At 43.9% G+C, this 12,056-nt stretch overlaps 1 protein-coding gene across 1 annotated transcript in view; it reads left to right on the forward strand.

Annotated features, from left to right (window-relative positions):
* Positions 1-12,056, forward strand: part of TENM4 (teneurin transmembrane protein 4) — a 787,916-nt gene that overhangs the window by 746,342 nt on the left and 29,518 nt on the right. The gene's annotated exons all lie outside the window — the stretch shown is intronic.

The raw sequence follows: 12,056 nt of genomic DNA on the forward strand, positions 1-12,056 counted from the left end.
TAAAGTTTTTCTCAAGCTTGATCAAGCATCAGTTTCTAACAGTCCTAGCAGAATCCAAAGGAAAAGGATCTGTAGTCGATTTTTAAATATAATTTGAACAAAAATGTCACAGCCATTTTTATAAAGTTCACTGACTAAATTCCTTTCTCCAAACAAGGACCTTGTTAATTACAAAGAGAAGATAAAGATCCAGGAAAACAGCAATTATCTTGATTAACTCATTGGAATGGAAATACGCTAAATAATTCCATTTTGCCCATTGCCCAGTGGAAATCTCTTATACATTATTTAGCCAATACAGGGATTTCTTTGTCAGAGCAAGTCTGTGCACTCAATTAGTTCCCAAGGTCACTCCCTCAGATCCCAAACCGAATGCTTACACATGGCTGCATCCGTTACACTCCACCACCCCTGAAATCTAAAATGATTTCCTACACTTCTACCAGGAAAGATCCCTCCCTTTCTTTCCTCGATAAAATATATAGCTATAGTTGATGTTTAGTGAAGAAGGAAAAGTTTTTACAATTACTTTTTTATAAAATGGCATCTAGAATTCCAAAAACTGCACTTCATAGCAGTGCCCAAGAGTGGTTATCCTTGTTGACACAAACCAGAAGTGGTAGATAAAAGTCCTAAAATAGAAAGGGAAACTAGTTTTTTTGTTTTTGTTTTTGTTTTTTGAGACCCTACTATGTGCCAGGCTCTTTCCCATTTAATCTTCACAGCAACCTCAGATGGCAGGAATTATCATCCACATTTTTTACATATGAAGTACAGAGAGATTAGATAATGAGCCTGAAACCACACAGTGAGTATATAGCAGGACCAGAACACAAGTCCCTGTTCTTTCAACTGTACTGGCTAAGGTCACCTACATTCTTTGTGACTTATCTATATGATAGGGATGAAAATAGTTATCTATTTCATAGGAATAGTATGAGGTTCAAAATTTCAGTGAGATCAAATATGGAAAGCTCAGTGTCTGATTGATTATAAGTACTCAGATGATAGCTGCTGCAGTTGGTGGTGTTGTTGCTGTTGTTATTGTTCTTAATGCAAGCAATATTAGTAGCAGTACCAGTAATTGCAGAAGTGTTGTTTGGGTGTGAAAGGTATTTCCCATGAGGAATTGCAAGTAAACTAATCAAAGGAGTAGACAAAAGTTTTAATTGGGGTAGGTAGGAATCAGAGGTCAGGTGAGAAGAGCAGAATCAAGTATGAAAGATCAAGGCATGAACTAAGAAAGAAGTCAGATCCCTGAGAATATCCAAAGTCAGCTGAAAAATAACACTCAGAGCCACCCAAGGCAAACTGGTCCAGCTCAGACTGAGAATGAAGCAAGGGTGCCAGATACCTATTTTCATTGGCTGTAAGCCATGTGACTCAGAGTCAGGCTAGCTGGCCTCCAGACCCAAGTCTCAACCAGAGAGAAATAATCCCCTGCCCTACCCTATTTCTGGGCCATTATGAGAACTAAAAAACTAAATAAATACTGAAAGTAAAAATACTTTGCAAACTATGAGGCTCTCTAGAAGTAGAGATGTAATGATATTTAATTATGGTGTTTCTTAAGGATTTGGACAGATTTTGCCAATGAACCATTGCTCTAGTGAATTTTCTACCTTTAGCTTCATGAGGCAGTTTAGTAAATTATAACCGAAGTGTTCTATTTTTCTAAAAAAATTTGCCCAGGCTTGCCTGTGACATAGGCTATTATTGAAACAAGCTGTTTGGTTGGTTGGTTGGTTAGTTGGTTTGGTTTTTCAGATGGAGTCTAACTCTGTTGCCCAGGCTGGAGTGCAATGGCATGATCTCAACTCACTGCAACCTCCGCAGTTCTGCCTCAGCCTCCTGAGTAGCTGGGATTACAGGCACCTGCCACCACATCCAGCTAATTTTTGTATTTTTAGTAAAGACGGGGTTTCACTATATTGGCCAGGCTGGTCTCAAACTCCTGACCCCAAGTGATCCACCCGCCTAGGCCTCCCAAAGTGCTGGGATTACAGGCATGAGCCACAGCACCCGGCCTGAAACAAGTTTTAAGTCAGCTTTGTCGATCCTCTTAACAGATTAAATAGTACACCTAACATAAACATCACACACTTCAGAGCATCTTGATTTGTAGAGTTCACAGTTTTGGAGAATCAAGATTACTTTCCTCCCCTCAGCCCACAGGTCTGCTGGTAGGAACCTCAAAGGAGTCTAAAATGCAGTCCCCATCTCCCATGTGTGGCATCATTACTCTCAGACTTAGCTCCTGGTCAGATGGCATTTGGTGGCTGAGAAAATGGCCTGATAAGTATGAGGCAGGTTCCAGAATTGACTTGCTGGATGGGTATGAGCAACACCCTTCCCTGAGTTTCATAGGGGAAGTGGCTCTGGCCTCCCACAGTGCCCTGTGACAGCTCCTGTTATAATTATGCTTGCATTAGCTACTGTGAGACCCTTACAAATTTGTCTTTGCATCAAACATAGGGTTTGCCAACTGGTCGGTTGACAAATATTCAATATTTTATAATGACTTGTAAATTCAGAATGGAAGGGAAATAGAGACAGGAAGAAAAGATAGGCTGTAGTGAGAAGAATGCTAGATTCACATCTGAGCACCAGCATTGCCAGTGCTCCCAGGACATAAAATTCAACTGAAATGGGTCAAATGAAGAGATTTGGCTTCTGGTTTTTGCTTGGCAATAGGGAAGCTGGAAAGGGCATCATTCCCAACCTTATTATGAAAATAACCCAGACAAAAGGTAAATTTGTGCATTTCCTTGAACTCCTTCTCTCAAATCAAATCCAAGGAGAGACAGACTCTTGCAGAAAGAGACAAGATGTGGGTCCTGGCTTGGCTGGGGCAGATGTACCTACTCCAGGGAGAAAGAATTCAGCTGGGGTGGCTGGTGAATTTACAAAGGCTAAGTGTGTACTGGCAAGAGAGTCTGAAGCCCTTGGAGGCTGTAGCAGTTGGGCAGGTCCGTGTCTTCTTAGGGACTTTTTTCTCTACAAATCCCACCAGGAGCTTTTCCACAGAAAAGAGTGAGGAAAGATTTAAGAAGAGGCCGGGCGCGGTGGCTCAAGCCTGTAATCCCAGCACTTTGGGAGGCCGAGACGGGCGGATCACGAGGTCAGGAGATCAAGACCATCCTGGCTAACACGGTGAAACCCCGTCTCTACTAAAAAATACAAAAAAAAGCTAGCCGGGCGAGGTGGCGGGCATCTGTAGTCCCAGCTACTCGGGAGGCTGAGGCAGGAGAATGGCATAAACCCGGGAGGCGGAGCTTGCAGTGAGCTGAGAACCGGCCACTGCACTCCAGCCCGGGCGACAGAGCGAGACTCCGTCAAAAAAAAAAAAAAAAAAAAAAAAGATTTAAGAAGAAAGTGTCCCTTGTGGTAGACCTGGGAGAGGGTCACAGCAGCTGCTGAGGGAGGAGCATATACCCCCGACCACTCTACCCAGACCCTGCTCACTTCATCTTCCATCAGAAACAACACCCTTCATCTGTGAAGAGAAGGGCAGTGAACACTGTCCTGCCTAGGCACTGGGGAAAATCCTTTCAGCTGAATGAGGGAAGAAAAGAAATGGAAAAAAAAAATCCCACATACCTGAGAGTCAGAACCCTAGTGAAGGCTTTGCCACCACCATAGTTAGCTGAAAGGCTAAAAGCATCAGTGAAGGGCAGAAGACTGTTGGGAGGGAGTTAGAGAGAGGCAGGAACACGGAAAGAGACCCTCTCTCAGCCAGCACAAAGGCAGGACCCAAGGGCTGAACTGTGGACCTTGAGGGAAGAAAGCCCTCTGGCAAACCAGTTTCGCATCCTAAACACAGGGAATTGCTAAGAGAATTTAAAACCTATGATGCACAGAGGTTAACCATAAACAAACTTCAAAGCCAACCCAAATCCTAAGTTAACCCAAACCCCCTCCCAAAAGTCCTAGCAGAAGGAAACTCACACGCATTTCCAGGCATAAACCTGTCACTCAGGCTCTACCGTGCTACACAAGATGTCACGCTTTCAACTGAACAGACAAAAGGGCAAGAAAAGGTAACACATTCCCACGAGGCAAAGAAATCATCAGAATCACATTCAGCTAGGACACAGGTGTTGAAACTGTCTGTCAGAGAATTTAAAATAACTATAATTATTTTAAAGGTTCTAATGGAAAAGGTGAACAATGTGCAAGATCAGATGGATAATTTTAGCAGAGAGATGGAAACGATAAGAAAGAATCAAATGGAATTGTTAGAAACGAAAACCACGGTTATAAGGATGAGGAATGCCTTTGATGGACTGCTCTCTCCAAAGGACACAGCATGACACAGCTGAGTCTTAGAAGACAGTAAATAGAAATTGCCCAAACTAAAACACAGAGAGAAAAAAAGAGTGGAAAATGCAGAACATGGCATTCAAGAGCTGTGGGACAATATCCAATAGTCTGATATACACGTAATTGGAATGCCAGGAAAAGAGGGAAAAAACAAGGCAGAAGAAATACTTGAGGAAATAATGGCAGAGAATTATCCATAATTAATAATGGACACCAAACCACAGATCCAAAAAGCTCCAAAAACACCAAGCAGAATAAATACATACAGACACACACACACATACACATTTCTAGCCATATATTCAAATGGCTGAATTAAAGAGAGAAAACCTTAAAAGCAGCCAGGAAAAAAGAAAAAGCATTTTATAAGACAAACGAAGGTAAGAATTACAGCAGACTTCTCATCAGAATCCATGCAAGCCAGAAGACAGAAGTGCTGAAAGAAAAAAAAAAAAAAAAACTGTCCACAGCCCGGAGTGGTGGCTCACACCTATAATCCCAGCACTTTGGGAGGCCAAGGCGGGTGGATCACCTGAGGTCAGGAGTTCGAGACCAGCCTGGCCAACATGGTGAAACCCTGCCTCTACTAAAAATACAAAATTAGCCGGGCGTGGTGGTGGGCACCTATTGTCCCAGCTACTCAGGAGGCTGAGGCAGGAGAATCGCTTTAATCCAGGAGGTGGAGGTTGCAATGAGCTGAAATTGTGCCATGGTACTCCAGCCTGGGCAACAGGAGTAAAACTCTGTCTCACAAAAACAAACACACAAAACAATTGTCCACTTGGATATTATACTCAGTAAAAATATCTTACAAATGAAGACATGTTATAGAGGTATAGGCAGGGGTAAGGGAACAAAGAAAGGATGCTAATAGCCTGGGCAACATAGCAATACCCATCTCTACCAAAGAGATGGGTACCAAAAAAATTTTAATTAGCTGGATGTAGTGGCACACACTTGTAGTCCTAGCTACTCAGGAGGTTGAGGCAGGAAGATCACTTTTGAGCCTGGGAGTTCAAGGCTGCAGTGATCCATAATCACACCACTGCACTCCAGCCTAGGCAACAGAGTGAGATCCTGTCCCTAAGCAAATTAATTAATTAACTAAAAATAAAAATAAAGGACGCTGAGGCACCCAGGCACTAAAAACAGTGAATAACCATTAGCAACCCCCAGGCTGCAGAGCAAGGTGGGAAAGTCATAGGATATCGTGACTAAAGTCCAGTGGGAGCTGTAACGATGAAGGAGAAGCCGCCTGTTCGAAGCTAAAATCATGGATCGAGGCAGCCACTGTCAGAGATTCGGCACTGGAGGAAAGAAGGAGTGAGGAGTGAGGAAAACCTTCTGAATTCCAGTCTCTTGCCAGTGCCTACCACGGACTTAGCTTAACCAGAATTGAGCCAGTGAGAGTGCCCCAGTGACACAGTCTGCAGGGGTCAGCTGCTCCGGGCAGAGAGAGGACAAAGAATGGATCCCTCCAGATCCATTCTAGGGGAACAGAGAATAACCAGCACAGAGACTGACCGGCTGTGTGACATGTTAGCCATGAGTGGCCAAGCCAGGGTTCAGCCCCAGATCTGCCTGAACCCTAAGCACTTCCTACCAGATGTACCACCTCAAGTACAGCGTGGCAGAGTGGGCCAGGTCTGGGGAATCTTGAGGGCTAGAATTCATTTTGGGTACTTAATTTTGTAGGAAGTGGACAGCAAGTACAAGATTTTAATGCAGAAGCCACAAAGTGCTCTGACTCTGATCCAGTTTGGAGTAGCTAATGACGTTGTGATGACATCTATTACAGTGACTTGGGCCGGGGGAACTATTGGTGTGCCTGGGCCAGCAACCGTAATTATCCACAGACAATGCAGTGCCCAGTTCCCTGATATGGTGATGGTGTTGTCTGAAACAATCAGAAATGAAAATCATACAAATCAAATCTTATTTTTTAACCAAAAAGTTAAGATCAGCAAAAGTTTAGTATCAAAGGACAGTTTGGCATTTTCCTTGCCAGCCGTGCATAGTGAGTGGCTCAAGATGAAGTACTGAGTGTGAAAAAGAAAGCCTTGCAGTGTGTGCGAAGATATCCTTTAGCAGTCTTCTTCTGAGAGCCAAGTTCACAGCAATTACATGAATCTCTTTTTCTGAGATGGAGTCTCACTCTGTCACCCAGGCTGGAGTGTGATGGTGCAATCTCGGCTCACGGCAACCTCCGCCTCCCAGGTTCAATCGATTCTCCTGCCTCAGCCTCCTGAGTAGCTGGGATTACAGGCACCCAGCCACTGTGCCTGGCTAATTTTTATATTTCTAGTAGAAACAAGGTTTCACCATGTTGGCCAAGCTGGTCTCGAACTCCTGACCTCAAGTGATCCACCCGCCTTGGCCTCCCAAAGTGCTGGGATTACAGGCGTGAGCCACTGCACCCGGCCTATATGAATCTTTTATGTGTTTTCTTTCACTGTGCTCCAAAAATACTTTGGCTAAATGGAATGAAGAAAAATCAGTGGGAGGAAGTAATGAAAAGCCAATCATCTGGCCATCCCTATTATACCCCCCAAGTAAGGGCTTGGCATCGCTGCAAAGTCAATTGCAGTGGTAGCAAGCAAAGCCTCCTGAAAAAAAAATACTGCCAGTCTTCTCGACCCACTTGAGACTTACAAAAACAGTGTTTTCTATACCACAGTGATGAACCCAAAGATTTTTATTTGAAATGGTACCATTTTTATGGGAAGCATGATGGAAAAAACACATTCTTTAAGATTAGACAGACCTGACTTTGAATTTATATTCCTCTACCAGCTGTGTGATCTTAGGCAAGTTGCTTATCCTCTCTAAGCCTCCTCTTCACCATTTGTGAAACGATGATAATAATAATGCCTGCATCAAAAGATGATGATGAGCATGGTGCTTGGTACCTAAAAGACACCACATGAATGTTAGTGACCTTTCTCCACCTCAGCTGGACAAGGAAAGGTAAAACAAATGAAGTTCTTAGTTGCTGTCAGTCCATGTCTTGAATCAACAATAATATCTGTTATTTGCTTATATATTTATTCATTAAGTAAACATGTACTGAGTACTGTCGACATGCTGGGTACTCCTCCGGGCACTAAGAATACAGACAAGGTCCCTATCCTCATGGAGCTTATATTAGGAGGAGACAGACAACAAAGAACAAATAAATAAGTATAGTGAGGTCAATAAGAAAATATGATACAGAGGTTGGGGGACTTATCTGTCTTAGAAGCAGTGGTCAAGGAAGACCTCACTGAAGTGATAACAGTTGATCTGAAACATGAATGATGACTGAAATGAGCCATACCAACACCGGAGGGAAGAGCGTTCCTGCAAAGGGAACAGGAAGCATGAGCACCCCAGCATGCACTGACTTTGGCATGTTTGGGGACCAGAAGCAGATACAGGGAGAAGGACCTGCTGAGGAGTGACGTTCCAGGTGAAGTTAGAAAGAAAGGCAGGAAGGAGCCAACATTCAGCCAACGTTCATTGACCATCAGGAAGCACATGCTATATGCCACGGGGATACAGCAGGGTCCAAATGAAGTCCCTGCCCTCAGGGAGTTGACATTCCACTGAGGGCAATCTCCTGGGGTCCTGGGGGCCCTGGGAAGAAGTTTCCCTTTCATTTTAAATACGTTACCTCTTTTGGTCTTCGTGTGTCTCTATAAAACAGGATTATTATCCCCATTTATAGAAGGGAAAACAGAGGCTCACCGAGGTTATATGATATAGCCTGCCTGAAATTGTATCATTTATAGTGGAGACTTGATGGTTAGGAGGAACACAGAGCCAAGTGCCCATCCTCTAGATCACATTACTGGCAAGTGTAGAGCCAGAATTCAAAGCGTAGACCATCTGGCTCCAGAGACCTTTTTAAAAAACTATTCCCTGCATTCCTCTTGGTTAGAAAGAAAGAAAATTTGCCAGTACTTTGTGGGTTCCCATAATGAAAGCTGTAACAAATGTAACTAAGCCATTGTCCAGATGCCACCCAATCATGGGGCCGGGACTTGAGGCAGCCACTTGGAGCCCAGAGAGTTCAGAGAACTGCCCCTTCCTTCCAGGTCCCTGCACTGTGTCGTGGCAGCTCTGTGGTGGAGAAGAAAGGATTCTGTAGACGTGCCTCACAGGGCAAAGATGTGCAGGGCCCAGCGGACTGGTAACCCTACCTCTTCCCATCCACAGTCGGAAGGAGCAGTTCTGGTGGGATAATTACAGGTATCGATCAAGCAGCAAAGAGATCCAGGTCATTTCCCAAGCTCTGGAAGGTACTAAAATGAATGAAGAGGAGACAAGAAAATTTTATAAATTGGTTGCTCTATTTGATGTTCATTTAATTAAGACATTCAGTCCTTCTAATGGAAAACATGAAGAGTGGAAATTACTGTTTTTTTTTTTTTAACCATCTTATATAAAATGAAAACCAGATCTTAAAGGCGTGGGGCCTCTTCATTGTATCATCTTTAGGCTCAATTTAATTATGCCTTACAAGCTACCTTCAATAATAATTGCAGTTGTCTGCCTTTATACAAAGCGTCTTTCTGTCCTCAAGACTAAAACTCTGGGGAGATACCCAGGGAGATTGCCAAAGTATTATTTAGTAAGAGTTGTTGTTTCCATATTTTGGCATTCAGCAAGTGTTTATCATGTACCTACTGTGTGTCCAGCTTGTGCCAAGTCCTGTAGGAGGAAATGTGTGAATGAATCATGGTGTCTCCTCTCCCACAAAGCAGGAAAGAGGCCTTGCACATCCAATCCTGCATTCACTGATTCGTTCAGCCAACATTCCCTGCCTTTCCTCTCTATGCCAGTTCCAATGCTGGTGAAGCAGAGATGAACTGAGAGCCAGTTCTCCAGGGTCACGCTGCTGGCAGGTGGCAGAACCCAGATGGTGTCAGTCCACAGACTCCACAGACCTGTTCTGACCTCAAGCACTCACAATCCAAAGAGGGGGACAACTTGTACATCAACACTGCAGTGCAGGGGAGGCATTCTAGAATAGAGCTGTGCACAGGATATACTGGGAGAAGGAACAGGAAAAACCAGGGAGGGCTTTAGGAGGTGGCATTTGAGCGAGGCCATGGTAGAAGTAGTGTCAAAGTGACATCTGACCCCAATTAACAATCTATCAATTCTTATCTGTAAAACTCCACAGCTGCCTTTGCAGTGTCTTGCATGGTATAATAAAATCTTTTTCATGCGGTTAGGTCAGGAAAGTAGACAGTCCGAGTGAATAGTCTTATTTTAATAAAGAGTATGTACAGGGATTACAAGTGTTCAAAGAATCAGCCTAGAACAGCATCCCATCCCATTAAACTGCTGGACTGAAATGAATCTTCCTGTTGATTAAAAGATTACTCAGGATCTGACTGGATTCAGCTTAATCATGAATCACAGATACAGTTAAGTTGACCAGGGCAAAACCAGTTTTGGGGGTCTTGATTTTTAGCTAAAAAACTTGGAGTATCCTAGTAATATTTTGCTGAAAAGTCCTGGAAATTGTTATCTTCAACTTGCCCTGTAAGTGAGACTGTCCTCTCTCTGCACAGCCTGGAATTTAAGGCATCTGCCTCCCCAGATGGCCGTGCTCATGAGCTCTCACATGTGGTTTTACCTGGCTTGTCACAACACTTTTCTGATTATGAAAATAATCCATGTTTATTATTTTAAAATCATGGAAATATATGTAAATAAGCAATTCAAATCACCTGTAATTCTACCTCCCAGAGATAACCACTGTCAATATTTTTGTATGTTTCCTTCCTATTCAAATTTTCAGTGGCCACAAATGGTTAAAAAGAATCCCAGCCTCTCTCAGTGTTGAAAGGAGCAGAGCTCTGAGAGGGTCTCCATATGAGAGAAGTCTTCGGACATGCATCTCAGATCTTTACCGCAAGACACCCTCCTTCTTAGCCGCCGTCTCTCAGAACTCTTGCTCACTGAGCTCTGTGAGGCAGTGCACCCCTTTGACCATCCAGTCCAGATTTCAGCCTCCTCTAGGCCAGACTGACCTTTTCCTGGAAGAACCTGACTCAGTACTAAGGAAGAGAAAGGAGAAATCATGGCTGGACATGGGTTTTTGAAGCCCCCAACCACCCACAGGAGAGCCTCTGATAGAGCCACAGCCTTGCCTGCAGCCCTGCCCAGGGAGTGTAGTCGAGGCCATAGCACTGCCTGCCATCCTGAAAAGGCCCCAGCCACAGAGGCATCCAACTTCCCCAAAGGCCACCGGCCCCTCCACCAGAATTGGTCTTAGGCCAAAAACAGGGGTGATTTATTCAGAAGACCTCTACCAATGCCTCCTCTGTGGCAGAGTGTGCCAGGGACTGTTGGATTCAGTGTAGAGTGCTGTGATCTGTGCCAGGCACAGGCACGGAAACAGTTGGCAAATGGCAGAGTCTGTAGTGCAGCACCCAAGTCTGACCTTGGGCAGAGAATTCCTGAGCAAAGACCTGCCTAATCTCACCCACCAATGATACCACACCACCCACCTATGATACTACAGGAGCTGCAGACCCAGGAATCTCAGCAAGAAGCCAGGCCCAGCTGAAGAAAGAGCCTGGACAGAGCTGAACTCTCTGAACTTTCATTGCCCCATTGTGAAAACCCTCACAGGAACGTGGGGGTCAGCTTTACCCCAGAAGTAAAAACAAAACAGTTAAAAAAAAAAAAAAAAAAGCCAGTAGGGGGACCCGAAGTACACAGGGGCAACCATGTCCAGGAAGTCAGTCAGGAATATTGCCATGTAGAGGAAGAACTATGTCCCTATTCACACACAAGTGCGAAAAGGCTATTTAAGCCTGCCTTTTTACACTTCAGCCTCCTCTAATTAAAAACAAAAATTAAAATGTTAATAGCCCACTCCTGCCAGGGAGGAGCACATGTGATGAATACTTGCAAATGGATGGTACAGAAATGTTCATTGAAGACACAGAGGCAGGTGGCAGTTTGGAAGCACATAGATCTGAGTTTGAATTTTGATTCCACCCACACTTAATTAGCTGTGTGACCTTGAGCAGGTGACTTCACTTTTCCAAGCCTCAATTTCTGATCCTCCAAAAAGGAGATAAAACATACCTTTTAGACTAGGATTAAATGAGGATTACATGAAAAATGTATTAAATGGGGATTACATGAAAATGCATGAAAAGCCACCAGCACCATGCCTCGTATATTGGAGGTGTTCAATGATGGTAGGTATTTCTTTTATTATTATCAGGAGAATAGTAAAGAGAATTAAGATTCAATTATGATGCTTTAGAAAGACCATACCTGAGCAAAGCTATGGAGTTCTAAGAGTTGCAGATACAAAAATGCTTAGTGCCAGATGTAAAATCTAGATGGAAGGGGTTGCAAGAAGCAAGAGGCCATTTATCTAGGCTGAGTCCTGGTTTGAATTCAGAACCCCCTTTTCTCAGGATGTGTAGAAACCTAGGAAATCCCTGGGTAATAGCTCCCATTTCTAGTGTTTTTCAGGAAAAACCTATATAACCAGTTCTTGCGGGTTTTGCAGAGGGTATTCAGGCGTCAAGCTTGACTACTTTCTGGGAAGTCCCCCATTTCTAAGATTCCGGGTCAGCTGTCTCATTATGGCCACTATCATCTTGCCCCTTCACAATTGAATTCTAGTTCATAGCTGTACTCCTGGGCAGTAGGCTGGTCAGTGGTGTCATGCCCACTGGGTTAGGGAAGGGAGACTCAGAGAGGTCAGTCATTTTCCT

Source organism: Colobus angolensis, unplaced genomic scaffold (genome assembly GCF_000951035.1).
Source record: "Colobus angolensis palliatus isolate OR3802 unplaced genomic scaffold, Cang.pa_1.0 Scaffold179, whole genome shotgun sequence".
NCBI classification, from domain to species: Eukaryota; Metazoa; Chordata; class Mammalia; order Primates; family Cercopithecidae; genus Colobus; species Colobus angolensis.